General features: G+C 42.1%; 1 pseudogene; it reads right to left on the reverse strand.

The window, feature by feature from the left end:
- Positions 1–14,712: 14,712 nt before the first annotated feature.
- On the reverse strand, positions 14,713–16,449 carry LOC129516541 (splicing factor 3A subunit 3-like; annotated as a pseudogene).
- Between the last annotated feature and the right edge of the window lie 2,960 nt (positions 16,450–19,409).

The following is a 19,409-nucleotide window of genomic DNA, read 5'->3' on the forward strand; positions in this document are numbered from 1 at the left end:
CCCTAACCCCCTAATATGACTGTATTTGAAGATAGGTCTTTGGGGAGATAATTCGGGTTAAATGAGATCATATATATGGGGCCCTAATCCAATAGGATCAGCGACCCTATAAGAAGCAGAAGAGACACAGAAGAAAGGTCATGTGAAGAGATTGCGAGAAGGTGTCATCTGCAAGCCAGGAAAAGAGACCTCACTAGAAACCAGCCCTACTGGTATCTTGATCTTAGACTTCCAAGAACTGTGAGAAAATAAATTTCCGTTGTTTAAGCCGCCCAGTCTGTGGTATTTTGTTAGGGCAGCCATTCCAACTAATACACCCACCTACAATCCATTCTCCACATGGGGATCTTTTTAAAGTGTAAATCAGATTCCATCACTTCCTTACTAAAAATCTTCCCTGCCTTCTTGTCCTATCCTATTTCAATATAATACGCACGTCTTACTTAGCCGATGAGGCCCAACATGTTGCATTTTCCATCTCCACTTCTGCCTCCGAGTCAGCCAGACTGATTTTTTTTTTCCTTTCCATTTTTTGAAACAGGCCAAATTCCTCTTCTTCTTCTTCTTCTTCTTCTTCTTCTTCTTCTTCTTCTTCTTCTTCTTCTTCTTCTTCTTCTTCAATTCTTCTTTGATTTAAGTCTTTTAACCTGCTGTTCTCTGTGTCTGGAAGCCTCATCCTACAGCCTTCCCGGGTTGTCGGGCTGCCTCTCCTAATTCAAGGCTCCACTCATCCCTCAGAGAGCCCTTCTGATCACTGGGTCTGATCCCATCTCCCTCCCTGCCATTCTCCAGAACCCAGTCCTGCATAGTTTCTTCAAAGTGGTTGCCGTGATCCGAAATGTTATCTGTTTTTTTGTCTGTTGTCTATCGTCTCCATGAGATAGAAAGTTCCATGAGAGATGAGAGTTCTCAGGTTCTAGATCTACCCCTTTCCTGTGGCCGAGGCTTCTCCACCTCCTCTTCTGCAGTTGCAGTCCTGCTTCCTTTTCTAGAACCTACTCTGATACGGAGCAGGAGGTATATTGGTGGCCATTCGCTGGGATTCACCCAAATGACCACCAGCCCCAGTCCTGACAATGATACCTTAGCCTCACATTTGAGAACTTGTTTCATTTGTCCTGCCTTTTTTTTTTTTTTTTTTGTAACTGACTATTTTCATTTCCTGGGCCTTCACCAAATATTATGTGAATCTTTCAGGTGTTTAATGTACCATATTAGGAAATGAGGGTTATGAGCCATTGAAAGTTGAGTTACTTTAAAAGATGGTCTAATTTGTTTCACAGATTGGTGAGTCTTGGGAAAATTTGGTTTATGGTTAGAAATCATGCCAGAATGTTTGAATTATATACATGAAATCCTAAGGGTTTTTGTTACTGCATATTAATAAAGAATGTGCAAAAGACCTTTGAATTGTATTAAATAGCCAAAGGAATAAAAAAATTAACCTATATGCTGCCTAACTCTCAAAAGGATGAAACTCCTTTGCTGCCACCCCCGTCCCCTCAATACCCCAATTAAAAGAAGCATCGTCACACAGGCTTTATTTTGCAGGACTTATCAGTTTCATATAGGAGAGAATGTCAAAAGGAAGCAGGAACTAAAGAAAAATATAGAAATAAATATAATTTTTTCCCCTGAGATTCTTAGTTTATATTTCAGATGCCCAAACCTGGGGGGGAGGGGTTAGAGTAGGATTTTTAGAATAAAAGATAAAAGGTATACTGTTGGGGGAAAAAGAATCGAAAACTCCCCAATCTTCCCCCAGTTGGGAAAAACTCTCCACAAAGGCAGTAGAAACAGAGAAACCGTTTTGTGGCCGAGTAAGTATTAAAGCAGAGCGTGATGCTCATCACATCAATTGCTGAGAAACTGCAAAGACAGAAATTTTACCCCCTTATATATAGCCTCGCAGAGCTGAAGCCAAGAACATTCCCCACATGTTCTCAAGATAAACAGTAACTAGTCCTCAAGTCAGAGGACTTGACAGCACATTTGTCACACGTAGTTCATCCTAAATTTACCTGGTAATTGGGTTGACCATCTGTGTTAGCTAATTGGCTTTATAGAAAAGATAAACTTCTCATATCCTTGACAGGAAGTGGTTTTAGAACTTGGAGCGAGGCACCGAGTTAGGCTCCTACCCTCCCCCAGTTCAAAAGGATGGCTCCCAGGGCCTTGAGACAGACATTGCTGGGGAAACGGGCAACACAATTAAACCAAAAACTAAAACAAAAATAGAAAACATTTACATATGTCTCAAAGGGCAGAGAGATTTTACAATTACATGTTTATTTAAAAAAAAATGGTCTGACAAAGGGAAGGGGGATGTCTCCTCCCTTATTTTTAACAGGGAGAATTAAACCTTTTATTTTTGATGTTTCTGTGTCCTAACCAGTTGAACTCAGACGATTGAGCCTTATAATCAGCAACACACAGGAATGAGAAGCCTAAGAATTTCTCGAACACTAACTCCCACAATTAAGCTTAGAAAACAAAACAACCAACGCACCAACCTTTTTTCTTTTTCTTCATACTCTATTCAGAGATTATGTCATTTTTCTCTCTACTGCTGAGTTTCTATTATACTCCCAATTCATTGTGGTGGTTAAAACAGAGAAAAAAAATAAATCAACCCCTAATTTTAAAGACATGCAGCATCCTTGCAGCAATTGCTCACCGTTTCCTAAAATGTGCAGTCTTTTTATTTTATTTTTTATTTTTTAGATTTTATTTATTTATTCATGAAAGACACAGAGAGAGAAAGGCAGAGACACAGGCAGAGGGAGAAGCAGGCTCCATGCAGGGAGCCCGCCGTGGGACTCGATCCTGGGACCCCGGGGTCACACCCTGAGCCAGGGGCACCGCTGAGCCCCCCAGGCGTCCCTGTGCAGTCTTTTTAGTTGGAACTCTGGTTAAGTGGTAGGAAATGCTTTCTTTGGGAATCAGAAAGGGTCTTTTCACAGCATCCTGGTCTCTGGAGAAGAGGAGGAGGAGGAGGTGAACTGGGCCACTGGGGCTTTGATCTTTTTCCAGAAGGACAGTTTTATACCAGTGAAATGCCCTTAATGGTTTCCACTAAGGAATGGATAAAGACTTCCAATTCGCCTGGTTTGTGTTCTCTGAGAATCTAGACTTGAAAACTCTTCAGAAAATCACTACTTATTCCTCAGCCGATCGATCTAGTGGTGACCTAAGATAACTTCTCTCCCTCTTAGTGAACCTGTTCGGGGCCGAGCCAGTCTCCAAAGATTCTGGGTGATTAGAGAGACTGAAAGGATTCTGGGATGGGGAGAGGTAAGTTTTGGAGTCGATATTCATTCAGAGATTCCCCTAAAGAAACACAGACTTAAATCCTTTTTTATTTGGCTCTGGGACTGAGCTCATGTGAGGATTTCCAGATTAGTGATGAAGTAAACGTGGACACTTGGAACTCATCCTATGAAGCTGTATTTCTGTGGGGTTGTTCCACTGACAAAGCTCGCTTCTCATGGTGCGTTTGATTCTGTTGCTATTTCTTAGCCTTGCGGACCAGGCTGCTCAACTTGTATGAGACCAAAGTTCCAGAAGTAAAAGCACCTGGGCTTGATAAAATCTCTCCACTTTCCATTGCCCACCCCCTTCAAAAAAGTGAAATTATAACTTTGGTGGCACCTTATTTAGCCCAATGGAGTTTAAAAAGCTTTTTCTCTAAAAGCCCAAGGCTGCCTTTTAAAATAATGTTTCCAATCTTCCAGGTTTCTCCTCTGAGCCTATATAAAATACAAATGTCACCTCAAAGGAGGTTAAATAGCAGTTTATATTTTAGGCTACATGCCAAGGGCTAACCTTAAAATTCTGTCTAGCATGTTGATAAAAGGAGCCCAAAATTTTTATGGTTACTTCATTTTATGAAGTAAAAAAACTCCAACTTATAGGACTTTAGCATAACAAATGCATTTAATCATGTGATGGAAGCACACGATTAGCAGATAAATGGGCTAATTTTATTATCTAGGTTTTAATAAAGCACTTGCGACTTAGCCTCATGAAGCCAACTTGGAAAATTAAGTCACATTAGCTCAGATGTGAATATTGTCACAAGGGCACAATTTTGGCTGAAATCCCATAAAGAAAGATTAATGATGGTCATCAATGCATTAAAATGGCAGGAAGATGCCCAGAACAGTGCCTCAGGAAACGGGCATGAGACTAGTTTAAGATAATGTTTCCATTAACTACACAAAAGTAAGAGTAGAGGAGTAGGGGGACAGTCTCGCGAGGGGTTTGATAAAATGCAACTCCTCATAAACGAAGTATTTTTCATTTTTATTTCAGCCATACTCTGACATCCTGAAGTAAGGCATAATCAGAAGTGGTCTGGAAAAGTTTTGGTCAATTTAGATACCCTTCAGTCCTTCCTATGAAAGTAATTTCATATAGAAGTTAAACATAAGTTGCATTAACTTTCGAGGTTTGCTCCCTCCAGAATGTGGAAACCAGTTTCTGTTAACTATTTTGCATCACCATGTGTTAAATTGCACAGCAGTATGAAAATAGCTCCTCCAAGATGTGAGAGGGAGTTGCTGCACTGCATTTTGAAGCATTGGCAAAGCACCTAAATTCATGTTCTGAAACTCTTTCCCAAGAAGATTGTTAAGGACTAGAATGAACTACTTTGAATATTTGGAAAGTTTTTTTTTTTTTTTTTTTTAAACAATCGTGCTAGAGTTGGTATGGAGAATCCTAGGGGTAGAGGGGACTGAGATGACGTTGAAGGATTATAAATAGACAGGGAGGTGTCTCCATGTTTGTGAAAGGACCTAGAGAATGCACTGAATTCATCTTCTTGCCTTTTCATCAGTCATTTTATGCTTTACAAAAATTACTCACTGGAAGATAGCAGCTCAAGAGCTTAGTTTTGCCCTCTTTCCCTCCAGTTAAAGCAGAGCCCAAACGATGTTGTTCTCTTCCCGAATGGTTGTCCTACTCATAGGTAGCTAGCTAGCTATTTATTTTTCTTTCTCATAGCTATTTATATTCTGAGAATTTTTTGTTCTTGTCATTTAAAAAATATTGGATTTTTAATATCAGCTCACACCGGTCAGAATGATGAAAATTAACAACAGGAAACAACAGATATGGGCGAGGATGAAGAGAAAGGGGAACCCTCTCACACTTTTGGTAAGAATGCAAACTGGTAGGGCCACTCTGGAAACACTATGGACATTCCTTAAAAAGTTAAAAATAGAACTATTCTACAATCCAGCAACTGCACTGCTGGGTATTTATCCAAAGGATACAAACAGTGATTTGAAGGGGCGCCTGCACCCTGATGTTTATAGCAGCAATGTCCACAACAGCCAAATTACGGAAAGAGATGTCCATTGAAGATGAATGGATAAAGAAGAGGTGGTATATATATTATATTATTAATATACATTATGTAAATACATATTAATATATTATATATTATGTATATATTATATATAATGGAATATTAGCCATCAAAAAGAATGAGAGCTTGCCATTTGCAATGACGTGGATAGAACTAGAGGGTACTATGCTAAGTGAAATAAGTCAGACAAAGACAAATACCATATGTTTTCACTCAAATGTAGAATTTAAGAAAAACAGATGAACATAGGGGAGGGAGACGGGTAAATAAAACAAGATGAAATCAGAGAGGAGACAAACTATAAAACACTCTTAGCTCTAGGAAACAAACTAAGGGTTGCTGGAGGGGAGGTGGGAGGGAGGTGGACTAACTGGGTGATGGGTGCTTGATGTAATGAGCACTGGGTGTTATATGCGACTGATAAATCACTAGATTCTACCCCTGAAACTAATATTACAGGATATGTTGTCTAAAAAAATTAAAAATAGATTTGTAAGTCCAGGAGCTTTCTTTCAGCATTATGCTGGGCTTTGTGGCACAGGTGAGGACTGCATCTGTGAGTGGTGGAACGAGATGCTGAGGGGGAGGCATCTACTGGCTCATCATTAGAAGCACCTGACTTTGAGTCTAGGCTGGGGACCCTTATCACCCAGAAACTGATATAGTAGGAGGGGTACCTGATTTGTTGTTGGTTGAGGGTTTGTACCCTGCCTATATTGCTGATTTTAAATGAAGGGACCAAAGGATGATATTAAAGATATCGAGAGTATGAGTCTCATGCCATGCTGAATAATGACCCCTCAAGATATTCATGCCCTAATCTCTAAAACCTGTGAACATGCTAATTTACCTTGCATAAGAGACTTTGAGGATGTGTGGTTAAAGGTCTTGAGATAGAGGGGTTATTCTGGATAACCCAGTGGACCCCAAATATAATTACAAACATTGTATATGAAGGAGGCAAAGGGAGCTGTGACTAGCAGCAGGGGGGAAGGTGATGTGATCCTGTGATTTAGAGACCGGAGTGATGCTCTTTGAATAGGAAGGGACTATGGGCCAGGAATGAGAGGCAGCCACTAGAAGCTGAAAAAGGCTAGGAGACAGATTCTTCCTTAGAACCTCTAGAAGCAACCAGCCCTACTGACACCTTAACTTAGGCCCAGACTGGTACCTCCAGAACTGAGAGAATGAATGGTGTGTTATTTTAAGTGACTACGTTTGTGGTTCTTTATTATTGAACCAATGTATCACACATGCAGGTATAATTAACAGGGCATGTCCCACCCGTGCTCCCAAGACACAAGTGTGAGGATCAGTATTGTTATCTGGAGGGCTATGGATGTTGTTGGAAACAGTTTCAAGGGCAAATTGTGAACAACAGAATAATGTGCATATGAGTATTATTAAAGCTTTGAAGACCCAATATTAAACCTTAAAATCCATGTGCTCCATGTCTAAGTCTTTTCATTTTTCATTATTTTCTTGAGATAATTTTTATACTTGAAACTAATATAACATTGTATGTCAACTGTACTTCAATAATAATATTTTTAAAAACCCACAAAATACACAAAGGAAAAATCGGGAAAAAAGGAATTCATAGAGAGAGTAACTGGGTTTGGCTAAAGCCTTTGCCACCTAGACAAACTCTATATTGGAAAATAATGGCAATGTACATGGGCTCTTGGGACAAGACCCTTAAAAATTTAAGGTATAAAAGCTACAAACCGTCTTTTAACCAGATTGGTAGTTTCCTCTATTACGTAGTCACCTGACCTCAGGTTAGCTTTCCTAGGAATAGATCATTGTCACCTGAAACCCACCAAAGGCTAAACCAATTAGATCCAAGTTAAGCTCATTGTCATAATAGGTGACTTGTCCTTGGGCCGACAGTAGGGTTTCCTTTTTGCTTTGTTTTTCTAGCAGAGTTCACAGGATCAGAATTAAAGAGGGGAGCAGAGGAAGAGAAGAGGTAAGTTTCCCAGCCTCTGTGGCCACATGTTCTTGAAGCTGAAATGGGTAGGTTGTTTTCATACTGTTAATAGGCTGAAGTATGTCAAAACTTGAAACTGCCCACTTTTTTAGGACAACAAGAGATCACATGAGCATAAGAAGATCGGTAAATAAAGTGTTGGCAATAGATTTTCTCCTGGTGAAACAGGCCCATTGAATTTCTCAGGAGGGGCTTTCAATTCCTCGAGAAAACTGTATTTAGGTTCTTGATTATTGTGCAATTTGACTCAGGGATTTTTCACTCTCTTTTGAAGAGTGTTTGCTTTCCTGAGAAAAAACAAACCATTAATTAGAACTGCTTCAGAGCAGTGAAATAATAGGCCTATACAACTGGTATCAAGTGCTCAGTCTCTGCTGATTACAGTGATTTTTAATGGATGCATCTTGGAAAAACATAATTATTTTTGCTAAGGACCCCAACCAGAGAAAGAATAAAATTCAGAAAACAATAGTTTCTCACTTTAGCATAGAAAATAAATATATTTTCTTCACAGTTTTAACTTTAATATAATGATGATTTTCCCTAGAGGGGATTTAGAGTTGAAATCTTACTCTCTCCCCTGGGCTTATAGGTTTCTCTGTTCTAGACTCCAAATAAAACATTCCCTTCTTTTTTTAGAGTTTATAGTTTGTAAGAGAAGAAATATCACACAACCAAGGAGGCAGGACACACTCAAGGCTTTACTTCAGAGTGACGAGGAGACCTGAAACTAAAATTTGTTCCAAGTAGTTCCATCACTGACACATCAAGGAGTCAGGAGTCACAAGGTTAGACATTCTAGACTTTTCTTAAAGGTGGCCATTTTATTTTTTTGTTTTTTAAAAATTTTATTTATTTGAGAGAGAAAGAGAGTGAGCGAGTGAGAGAAAGCACAGGAGCTCTGTGAGGAGGGGCAGAGGGAGAGAGAGAGAAGCAGGCTCCCTGCTGGGCAGGAAGCCCAATGTTGGCTCCATCTTGGGTCGGATCATGACCTGAGCCCAAGGCAGACATTTAACCACCTGAGCCACCCAGGTGCCCCAAATATTGTCATTTTAGAAAAAAACTCTCCAACAGTTATTCATAAGGCATTCCTGTGTTTGTTTACTTACATCGTGGTGCACCGCACAGATCTAATCCGAGATAGCTTATTGGATTCATTCAGCACACATGTATGAAACTCCTCCTGTGTGCTAGACTCTGTGCTGGCCAGAGCAGACCCCGTGTCTGTCTTTATGGAGCTTACATTCTACTGGGCAGGAGGTCTTAACCAAATGTCAGTAATGATGAGTGATATAAATGAGAGGCCTTTGGTGCTACTGGGAATATGACAGGAGACCTACAGTTGAGGAGGCAGTCAGGGAAGACTTCGCTGAGGAAGTGACAATGACTAAGAGCCGAAGGGTTAGCAGGACTCAACCAGTCAAAGAAGCAAGGCTGGGGGTGGAGAGAGAATCCTGGGCAGGGGGAATAGAATGTGCCAAGACTCTTGTTGAGAAGGAGCATGGGACACTCAAAGAACTGAAAGATATTTTGGTGCCGTGTGGAGAGTGGATGGCAGAGAGGCAAGGGTGAATGTGAGAGGCCAGTTAGGAGAATTACCATGAGAGTAGATCTCACGTTAAGTGTTCTCACCACAACAAACAAAACAGACAGACATTTGTGATAGCTGATTCTCAAAGATGCAGTATTGTTTGAGTAAAATCTGATTGCACAAATATTACACGACATCTCAATCTACCATTGATGTTATTTGGTCAGTGCCTACTTGTTCTTGTACAAAATGAATTAAATCGACAAGATCCCCGTAGAGATGTGTTGCATAATATAGTAGACACTAGTCATAGCTATTGAGCACTTGGAATGTGGAAAAGAAGGTAAAATAATTCATTCGTGTTTTAATATTGATTATTGGTCTGATGATTTTAGGTATATTTGATTTTTAAAAAATATATTAAAGTTAATTTCAGCTATTTATTTTTATGCTTTTTAATGGGGCCACCATTATTTATGATGATTTAAAATAACGTTGGCTTGCACTGTATTTCTTTGGGCAGTGAGTACTGCCTTTGAGTATGAGCCAGGTTTGCCTTAGACAGTATTCAGGAAGATAATGGTAGAGTCACTTTGGAAGATAGTTTGGAGATTTCTTATAGAATTAAGCACACTCTTGTCATACAGCACAGCAATCATACTCCTTGGTATTTACCCAGGAACTGAAAACGTAGATCCACACAAAAACTTCCACATGGATATTTATGACACCGTGTCTGTAAATGCCAAACCATGGAAGCCCTCAAGATGTCCTTTGGTAGGTGAATGAACGAATAAACTGTGGTACATCCAGACAACAGACTATTATTCAGCGATAAAAAAATGAGTTTATCAAGCTGTGAAAAGACATAGAGGAATCTTAAACACATATTGCTAACTAAAAGAAGCCATTCTGGAAGGACCGCATACTGTATGGTTTCAACTACATGACATTCTGGAAAAGGCGGAACTATAGAGATGGTAAAAAGATCACTGGCTGCCAAAGACCAGGAGGGAGGGTGGGATGAATGGGAGGAGGACAGAAGATCTTTATGGCAGTGAAAATACTCTGTACGATTCTAGAATGGTTGGCACATGTCATTATACGTTTGTCTAAAACCATAGGACGTGCAACACAAAGACTGAGCCCTACTGCAAGCTGTGGGCTTTGGGTGATAATAGTGTGCCCATGTAGGTTCGTCAACTGTAGCAAACGTATAGCACTCTGGTGGGGGATATGGTATTGGTACTCATCTCGTTAAAAGTATTTAAATAAAAAATATATGAACATTATAGAATCTGGTAATTCAGTAATTTCACGGTTGGTAAAGAAGAAATTTATATGCTTGTTGATATTTATTGCAGATTTTAAAAAACGAGTGTGTTGAAACTTTTCGTATGTGCCGTGTGTTTTGTAAAACACTGATGATGGTTTGAAAGAGTAGTACGCGAGAGCATTTCTTAGGACTTATTCCATATTGTTTGTTTTCTCCATTCTAATAAGTTGAATAAAGTCTATTGGGTTTGGTTCTTCTACGTTAAAAAAAAGAGGCTAAGGTTAAGAAGAAAGGGGGCATATGGGAACTCTGTGCTTTACACTCAATTTTGCTATGAACCAAAAATTGCCCTAAAAAAGCAATACACACACACACACACACACACACACACACGACACACGGTAATACAAAATAAGCCCACTCCTTTCATCATGATCTAAATAATTTGTGATTCAGTGAACCAAGTGACACACGTAAACACACATCCTAATTTGAGAATTTCTGACGTTAGTTTGACAAATAAGAGATTTTTCTAAAGATTTCCAGTTTACTCGCCACTCTGAAAGAGTCCATCATCTGGACTCTTCCAGAAGTTATAAAATAAACTACAGAAATGCTTGTCATCCAGCACCCAACTGCATTGAAAAGTAAAGGTGCAGCAGCGCCACTTCCCTCAGCCCTGGGCCTGCTGCAGGAACTGTACGAGCGTGGATACTCTTACACAGCCTCCCTCCCTCTGCTGATTAGGAAGACGAGGTATGTGAACATTTTCCAGCAAGCCAGTGGGCATTTGATGAATGACAAGAATTTTTCAATAAATGTGTGTATCTCTGGTAACTAATGGAAATAAAGAAAAGCACTGAACAAACTGTGTTTTTTTTTTTTTATGGTGGACACAGACTATAGTAAATTAAGCTAAAAATTGTGGCCCAAATATAGCTATTTACAAAAATCTCTCAGTCATATATCAAACAGATCAAGGTCCTAGTTGAAAATTTATGCACACTTTACAAAACCCACCAGCTCCTTGGAAAGAACCTAAATTTTCCACGTGTGTACCGTATAAATCTCGCAAGCATAAGCCATGCATTTGTCTTCATTTAGCTTTCAACCACTTCATTCCCAAGGAATTGCTTGGCTATTTAAATATAACTTACTTCTGGGGCAGTTACAGTTTCTCAGCATGGTGTTTACCTTCCCAGAAGCCTGAGGTTTTAAAGGAAAACGTGGGTAGTCCTGGGAGATTATGGATCCATTGTATGTAGGCTCATACAGTTTTCACAAAATGCCCCAGGGATACAAATGAGTGACCATACATAGACGTGATACTCATGCCTAAAGGGTGTGGGCCAGGGGGTGGGGGGATAGGCCATCGTGCCCAATCTCCTGCATCCATGAGGGACACCACTGTCTGCTGGCCTGGGTGGTATGGGGCTGAACTTACAGGAAAGTTCTAAAGTGAGACACTAAGGGGGGAGCCTGACGACAGGCAGAGTGCAATCAGGATGCTGAACACTCCTCTTAATAGAGAATTTAACAAAGACAATTGTTAGCCAAGTTGTAGAGAATTTCAAAGAAAGAAGGGAGACAATGAAGTCTCACAGGGGAAGTTAATTTTTTCTTTTTTTAAAGATTTTATTTATTTGATAGAGAGAGACAGAGAGAGCATGCACGAGCATGGGGAAGCAACAAAGGGAGAGGGAGAAGCAGGTTCCTTGGTGAGCAGGAGCCTGATTCTGCGCTCCATCCCATGACCAGGGTCATGACCGACTGAGCCACCCAGGCACCCCTCACAGGGGCGGTAAACAAGGAAGCAGCTCCCACCCCTGGGAATGAGGGAAGTGGGTGGGATTACCAGATTTGAAAAGTTTGCAGGAGGAGACCTATAGAACTGGGACCCACACCTGGGAACAAGGAGGCTGCAGGCTGGAGCTGGCTTCTCCCAGGGGTGCAGCCAAGCTGATTCTGAGGGTGTGGAAGATCCTGCTGGCATGAAACCAGCTGCGGCATGAAGAACCAATTCTGGAGCGACGTTGACAGCAACAGGAAGCAAGGTGGGAAGAAGTAACTTCCTTCTCCCTTCTTCCTTTTAGTTTCTAGTGAGGAACCACACAGCCACATGACATAAATAAATAAATAAATAAATAAATAAATAAATAAATAAATAAATAAAAAAATAAAAATTAAAAAATCACAGTGTGATTTATGGGTCCCAGCCCCAGGGTCCCAAAGCCCAGGAAAGGAGGTGCGTTTGTGCTGAAGACTAATAGTCCAATAACCAAAATCACAGCCAAGTAAAAGCTGGAGAGGCTTTGCAGTTGGGACACACATTCAAACAACTCTGTGGAAAGGACCGTCTGGGTCCAGGAGAGCAGGATAGAAACTGAGAAATCAGTTGAGTTGAAATGTAAAGCTGAATTAGGGGGGCTCATCCTGGAAAATGGATGAGTGCAACTGTTCTATCGACACCTAACCACTACGCTAAGGCTCATCTGCAAGATTCCTTTGTGAAACCTTTGGGTACCTTGGAAGGGGAGATAGCTGTGGCAAAGCACGTGAGCCTGTCCCTCTGTTCCTTCTTTCAAGGGTATCTGCGCCTTAAGCCAACAACAAAACAAAACAAAACATGAGCACTGGGTGTTAGTCTATATGTTGGCAAATTGAACACCAATACAAAATAAATTTAAAAAAACAACAGACCACTCCAAGAACAAAAACCAAAGGCAGCTGTGTCTCCTATTAACCCAAAGACCCTGCTAACATTTCTGAGCTGACAATGGGCCTTCTCCTGTCTCAGTGATTTTACTTTTCCAGTTTTATCAGAAAGACCACTTTGGAGACATTATGAGAAGGAGAATTCTTGCTCTGGTTTTATGAACACAGAACTCGAGACTCAGCATATCGAGGCAGGAGCACACACTGGAACAATGTGTCCTGGCCTCTATGACCTGGAGTTCCTCCCATCGTACCAGGGAATGAATCATGGATTCACATACCACCATGGCTCCGGCTTCCTTCCAGTCATACCCATTACTCTTTAGCCCTCGCTCTCCTCCTGGGCTGCCGTGAAGGAGACGTGAGGGAAGAATTGTACACCTTGCTGTGGCTGGACGTTCATAGCTATATTTAACTGTCAGACTGTCAGGAAGAAAGGGAGATGTCCTTCCAGTCGGTGTCTATCCTATTTCCCCCCAAAACACGCATACGCACACAGTGAGATGGTCTTCTGTAAAAAGAGACCAATAAAAGATGAATGCTGTCAGAAAATATAAAAATGAAGACATCACAGCGTAACAAGCAGATGCACGTTGAGTGAGCTGTTTATAAATGTTAGAGGCAAAGAGATAAAGTGGAAGTCATAGCCTGCCTCATGCATTCACGTCAGAGTGGAATGAATCATCGCAGCAACGGGGATAGTGACTCAAACAGTAATTTAAAAAGAAATTTGGCAAGGAGAGGATGAAAAGAGGAGCTGGCAACTCTGTAACCCTTGAGAGTATCTGTTCCTGCGGAACTAGTGGACCTTATGTGGCCAACTGACCTCTGGCGATGGACTGTCACCAGGTATCTCTGCAAATCCATATGATGACCTTCCTCCTCATTCTAAAGGCGGTGAGGAAGGGTCAGTCAACGGTGGGTCTCTCTAAGCCACCACTTCGTAAAGGAGAGGGCAAGATGTCCTGACTCGGGAGTATAAACCCAGAGACGTAGCTGATTAAGGGGTGGTATCTCACTGGAAACCCAGTTACCTGTTAGTGTTAGTAATCCCGAAGGAAACAAAAGCAGCAACGAAATTCAATCACAGCTGATAGTTTCTGGAAAGAATGTAGGAAACCAGAAAAGAAAAATCCTTGTAAATCAATAATTTTTTACAACCCCAGTCAAAGTGACTCTTCTGGGCATCTTTACCAAATAGGGGTCGGTGGAAGGATGCTTCAGGCAGGGTCAAGCAGGCTGTGGAGCAAATCAGGACCAGAAAACAGAGGTGCACAGGCATCTGCCTCCTTCACAGAAGCTGGAAGGCCACATCCTGGGGGAGATAGCGGGGGCAGGAGGCTCATAGAAGCAATGCTTTCAGTGGCTTAGGCTTCTGCCGTCCATCACCCTAATCCAGTGAGGCTTCTGATGAGACCTCGGCCTCTGGTTGTCAGTTTACTTCTCCTGAAAGTGTCATACCTGGAAGACCTCCACAAGAAAGTATGCTCACTGGCTGGTTCCAAGAGATACAAATGAGCCTGTGGGAGGGAGAGAAATCTTTCTAGAAGGTGTTTCACTCCTACTCTGAGTCCTGAGCTCAGAAAGAGTATTTGGGTTTTGGGTTCAACTGGCGACTCCCTAGGGATTCCTTGAAAACGTTCTTCTCTTGGCTTTGGAGACAATAATTTCCTCCCTACGCTACAGCTCCTTCCCAATGTGCAGCAACCTTCTTCCTCCTCTGGAGATAAAAGATGAGCTGCTCCAAAGTCCAGTCCTGGGCCTTCTTCTCATCCCGTCCTTCTGCCACAGGGCAGGTGATCTCTTTTTTTTTTTTATTTTTTTTATTTTCTGACAGAATCTTTTAATATAAAACAAAGATAAAACACATCTCAGCCCTGCAACCTGCCAGCATGCCTTGGTTTTCACAAGACGCACGCTAGACCTTAAGACTAAGTAGGAGAGTCTTTAAGGAGCATTTGGTTGGGAGAAATAGAAAAAGGAGACTTCAGGTAAGCCTGGGCAAGCCCAGAAGCTGAGCTACATCCCTGAACACTAGAGTAGTCCTTGTCTCTTCAGGTCCTCATAGGTCTTCTTATTCACCACGTTCCCGCTGGAGTCTTCATATTCTTCCTCGGTGTCAGGCCGCCATCGCTCTGATGCCTTCTGCAGTTTCAGCTTGGCCCACAAGGAGACAGCATCTTCGATCTGTGTCACATTAGCGAAGTGGGCAGTGTTTGGGAGGCCCAAACACCTCATGCCGTGGGCATGACGCCACTCAGCAAAGTGCCGCTGGAAGGCCTTGGGACCTCGGTACGTGTAATTTCCACAAATCTCACAGTTATAGTTGATGTTTAGACCATGAAGCTTGTACAGCCAGTAGGGAATAGGTTTGCCATCCCAGCCGAGGGGCAGGTTTTTGGGGTTGTAAATGATCTCATTCTCCTCATCTTCACTTTCACTCTCACTGATCTGCTCTTCCTCTTCTTCTCGTTCCTCCCCTGTCCTCGCCTGCTTGCGTTGTACATTTTCATGTGTGAGATGCCGCTGTTCCCCAAGAATCTCTACATATTCATAGATCTGGGCTTCTAGGAAGGCAATGTCTTTGTTCCTCTCAGTGTCTCGCTTGGTGCCTTTTGACTTGGGATTTTTGGCAAACGGAGGTGTCAAGTGACTCCAGGGACTTTCCTTTGGTGCTGAAGAGCCTCTGGGCTCGCTCTTCTAGGGTCCCACCACACTTCAAGCCTAGAGCTAAGAGTGCAGATTTCAATCTGTCCAGACCCAGGGAGGCCAACTCCTCCCAAGAAGAGAATGCAGACAGGTCAAGATGGGCTCCAGCATGGGTCAGGGCACTGCTTGTCTCTTTCGGCCATCCAGGGAAGGTACCATTCTCCCACTTCTTCTCAAATTCATTCTGAATCTTCCCAAAAAGTTCGTTCTGATCTCGGAGGGGCTTGACTCGATCTGTGTAATCTTGAAGGTACTCAAGCAGCATCTCCAGGTATCTCTTATATTCAGCATTTTTCCTCTCTTTAGGAATGTCAAATAACTGGTCGAAGATGGACAGATAGGTAATATAATCCAGTTTCTCTGAGGCCTTGAGATTAATGTATTTGAGGTAACAGTCATGGAGGTCGAGGTAACGACCATATCCCTCTTCATCTGTGAACTCCACCAAGTTTTGTGCCTCTTCACTTGGATTCTCTCGAGCTTTCAGAAGCTCCTCAAATTCCACTGACATTGGCACACAGATCTCATTTGGGTGTTTCCGATGGAATTCTTTTATTTGCTTGAGTCTATTATAAAATTCAGCAAATTCATTGGGTCCTGAAATGGCATTGAGTTCCTCCTTTCGTAACCCATCCTTATCATCATACCAATCCCGCAGGTTCCCACTCACTTCCATATACCTATCCTGCATGGCCCGTGTGCGGTGGTCGGAATTGATCTGGTCCCGGAGCGTGGACTTCTTAGTGAGCATCTCTTTGGCCATGACGTCCATGAGCCGCTCCTTCTCCTCATGGTACCGCCGCTGCTGCTCCAGGATCGTCTCCATGTTTCCTCTGCCACGGGTTGGGACCCCCGACCAGGGCAGGTGATCTCATTCCTTGGCTTTAAGTAAACCCCAGAGACCAACAATTCTGAATTTGCCTGATACCCCTCCTGGTATCTACATATGTGCTTTCCATACCTGTTCAACGTGTCCTCTTGAACAGCTAACAGGTATGTCCAATGTGGCTAAAATAGAGCTCCCTGTTGCTCCCACTCCCTTCCCAGTGTGTTTCTAGGAAGTCTTCCCCATATCAGTAACCAATCCTACCCTTGCTCAAGGTGAAAACCTAGAAGTCATCTGTCACTCATCTCCTCATGGATCCAGCAGTGAGTCTGCCAGCTGTGAACACCACATAGACCTCCGATCCACTCCCTCTGCTCCCAGCAGCACCTCCTCCCTGGATTATGGTCATTATCTTAAAAAAGACGCCACTACTTGCACTCATGAGATCTACAGCTTCCTGGCCACACAATTCTGCTTGAATAATTATTTAAAACATCAATCACATGGCATCACTCATGCTTTAAGCTCTCTAATGACTTCCTACCATACTGAAGAGTAAAGTTAACGCTCCTTCCACTGTTTGCTAAACTCTGTGATATGTGCCCCTTGCCTCTCCTTCGAGCCTCACTTCATATTTCTTTCCCCTTTGATTTTACTGTGCATCAGTCTCATGGTCTCCTATTTTTCCTCCAAACTCCAGGTTCATACTAGAAGGGCCTTTGCCTTTAAAGTTCTTTTTGCCTAGATTACATCTTCTCCTCAGATCTTTGCACGCCTGGCTTCTTGTTTGCCTTTGTGCCTTAGCCTAAAGGTCACCTATTCAGAGAGGAGTTCCCCTGACAAAACCTTTCAAAAGTTTTAAAGTTTGAAAGCGTTTTAAGGTTTTAAGCTCAAGAGACTCTACAAACACAGTTACTAGGCAAAGAGATTTCTTAACAGCTGGGTCTTGGGGACAGGACCTGGGGAACCTCGGAAAAACCCAGAAGGTGTTTGCTGTACATAAGGCTAGAGAGCAGAGGAACTTCCTTCTCTTAGGAAGTCTTCAGAAAGTGTTCCAGAAGTGCCACAACCTCTATCACTAGAGTTTCTGGAAAAAGACTGAGACCCAAGTAAGCTCATACTCATATACTTGAAGGCCAGATTCAATGATTTGCGTTGCAAAGACATCCTACACAAGGATGAAATGAAAATAAAAGATGCAAATACAAAGGACCAGAATGAAGAGATCATGAAAGATCTGGCCATGTTTATAGCCTAGTTACCAGAGGAGACAAAATGTACCAAAAAGGAAAAAAAAGACATTTGGGGGCATTGAAGACGAGAAGACCTCCAAAAATAGTGGATAATTAGTGTAAACTTTCTTTTCAATCTCCCTTGGCACTAAAGGCAAATAAATGACAGCTTGACCTTCTGAAAAGAATCGCTGGCAGCTGGAAAGGAAAGGAGAAAACTCAAACAGCATTTCTCCAAATGGGAACAGCTACTGAGCAAAAGGTTGTCACATTATATCAGGCTGGGGAATTTATTTACCAGCCAAATACTATGCTAGAGGCAAAGATGGAGCTGCTTAGGCCAAATAGACTAGGTTTACCACCGGTAATGGAGCTTGGAGGGTGAATTTTGAAGATCATCCCACAAGGCAGAGTAGAACACACTGAGAAAGACTGCTGAAGGGTCTCTTCCCATCAGCAGGACTGTGATTCTCTTAAGGGAAGGGCACCCCAGGGTGAATCCTTCTGTTCGTAGGCCAGTGCCAAGTCCTTATGTACCCGGGCACAGGCTATGGGGTGAGAAGTCAGGCAGGTCAAACAGGGTGAGTGTAAGTGATTAAAACATGGAATCTGTGACACCTGATCTCTCAGAGCGCACAGACTGTTGGCTTCACCCAAGGTGTCTGGACCAGGAGATAAGAGCGAAGGGGCCCAATGTCAGGACTGTCCCTGAGGAGTAACCAAAATACCAGCCATGAGTAAAGCATCTTGGGTTCTCTGTAACTCAACAACTATGCTCTTGGCAAGTTAAAGTTCTAATTCTGAATAACTCCATTGAACACTATGTGCATTTCATTTTTCTTAAAGGGAAAATGTTATTTTTCATCACGATAAAGAACTAACTCTTCTTTTTTAAATTTATTTTTTTAACTCTTTGATTAATAAATGAGGGTGGGGTTAATATTCTGCAACTAGATGCCTTGGTGAGTCGAAAAATAATTAAAAATGAGACTGGGAACAAAATTTCATGATTGATGTGTGTGCACATTTGTGCACACATGAGCTGGCTGTTTGCAGTTTGGGCTCTTTGTGACGTTCTCTGTGTGGACACGTACATTCTGTTTCCCCTTTTGGGTCATGCTGGAGATAAAAACCCATCTATGAAAATTCACAATGCCAGCATAATAGATAGCATGAATATATCCTTTGGTTTGGGGATTTGTCAAAGAAATAAACAGACTTTGGAAACTTAAAGCTATTAGTCTAAATTAATACCCATACTCAATCACTAAACTCTTCCGTATTTTAGATACAGTCTCTTCTGACTTTGAAAAAAGGTGGGAATGTGGGTCATTGCTGTTGTCTTCCATTTAACATTTCAGTTGTGATTTCCATGATTTGAGGAGAGACTCCTTATTCAGCTCCTTGGATTTCAAGCAAAATTTCTCTCCCACTTTTTAAGGAAAAAACTCAACTTTGTGTCAAAAGCAGTGGTTAGTGTCTTGACGGGTTGGTTGATCAAAACCACAATGAGATCCCACCTCACACCAGTGAGAAGGGTGAACATTAACAAGACAGGAAACAACACATGTTGGAGAGGATGTGGAGCAAGGGGAACCCTCTTGCACTGTTGGTGGGAATGTGACCTGGTGCAGCCACTCTGGAAAACTGTGTGGAGGCTCCTCAAAGAGGTAAAAATAGAGCTGCCCTATGACCCAGCTATTGCACTGCTGGGGATTTACCCCAAAGATGCAGATGCAGTGAAACAGCAGGA

This window comes from Nyctereutes procyonoides, unplaced genomic scaffold, assembly GCF_905146905.1.
Source record: "Nyctereutes procyonoides isolate TBG_1078 unplaced genomic scaffold, NYPRO_anot_genome, whole genome shotgun sequence".
Taxonomy (NCBI): domain Eukaryota; kingdom Metazoa; phylum Chordata; class Mammalia; order Carnivora; family Canidae; genus Nyctereutes; species Nyctereutes procyonoides.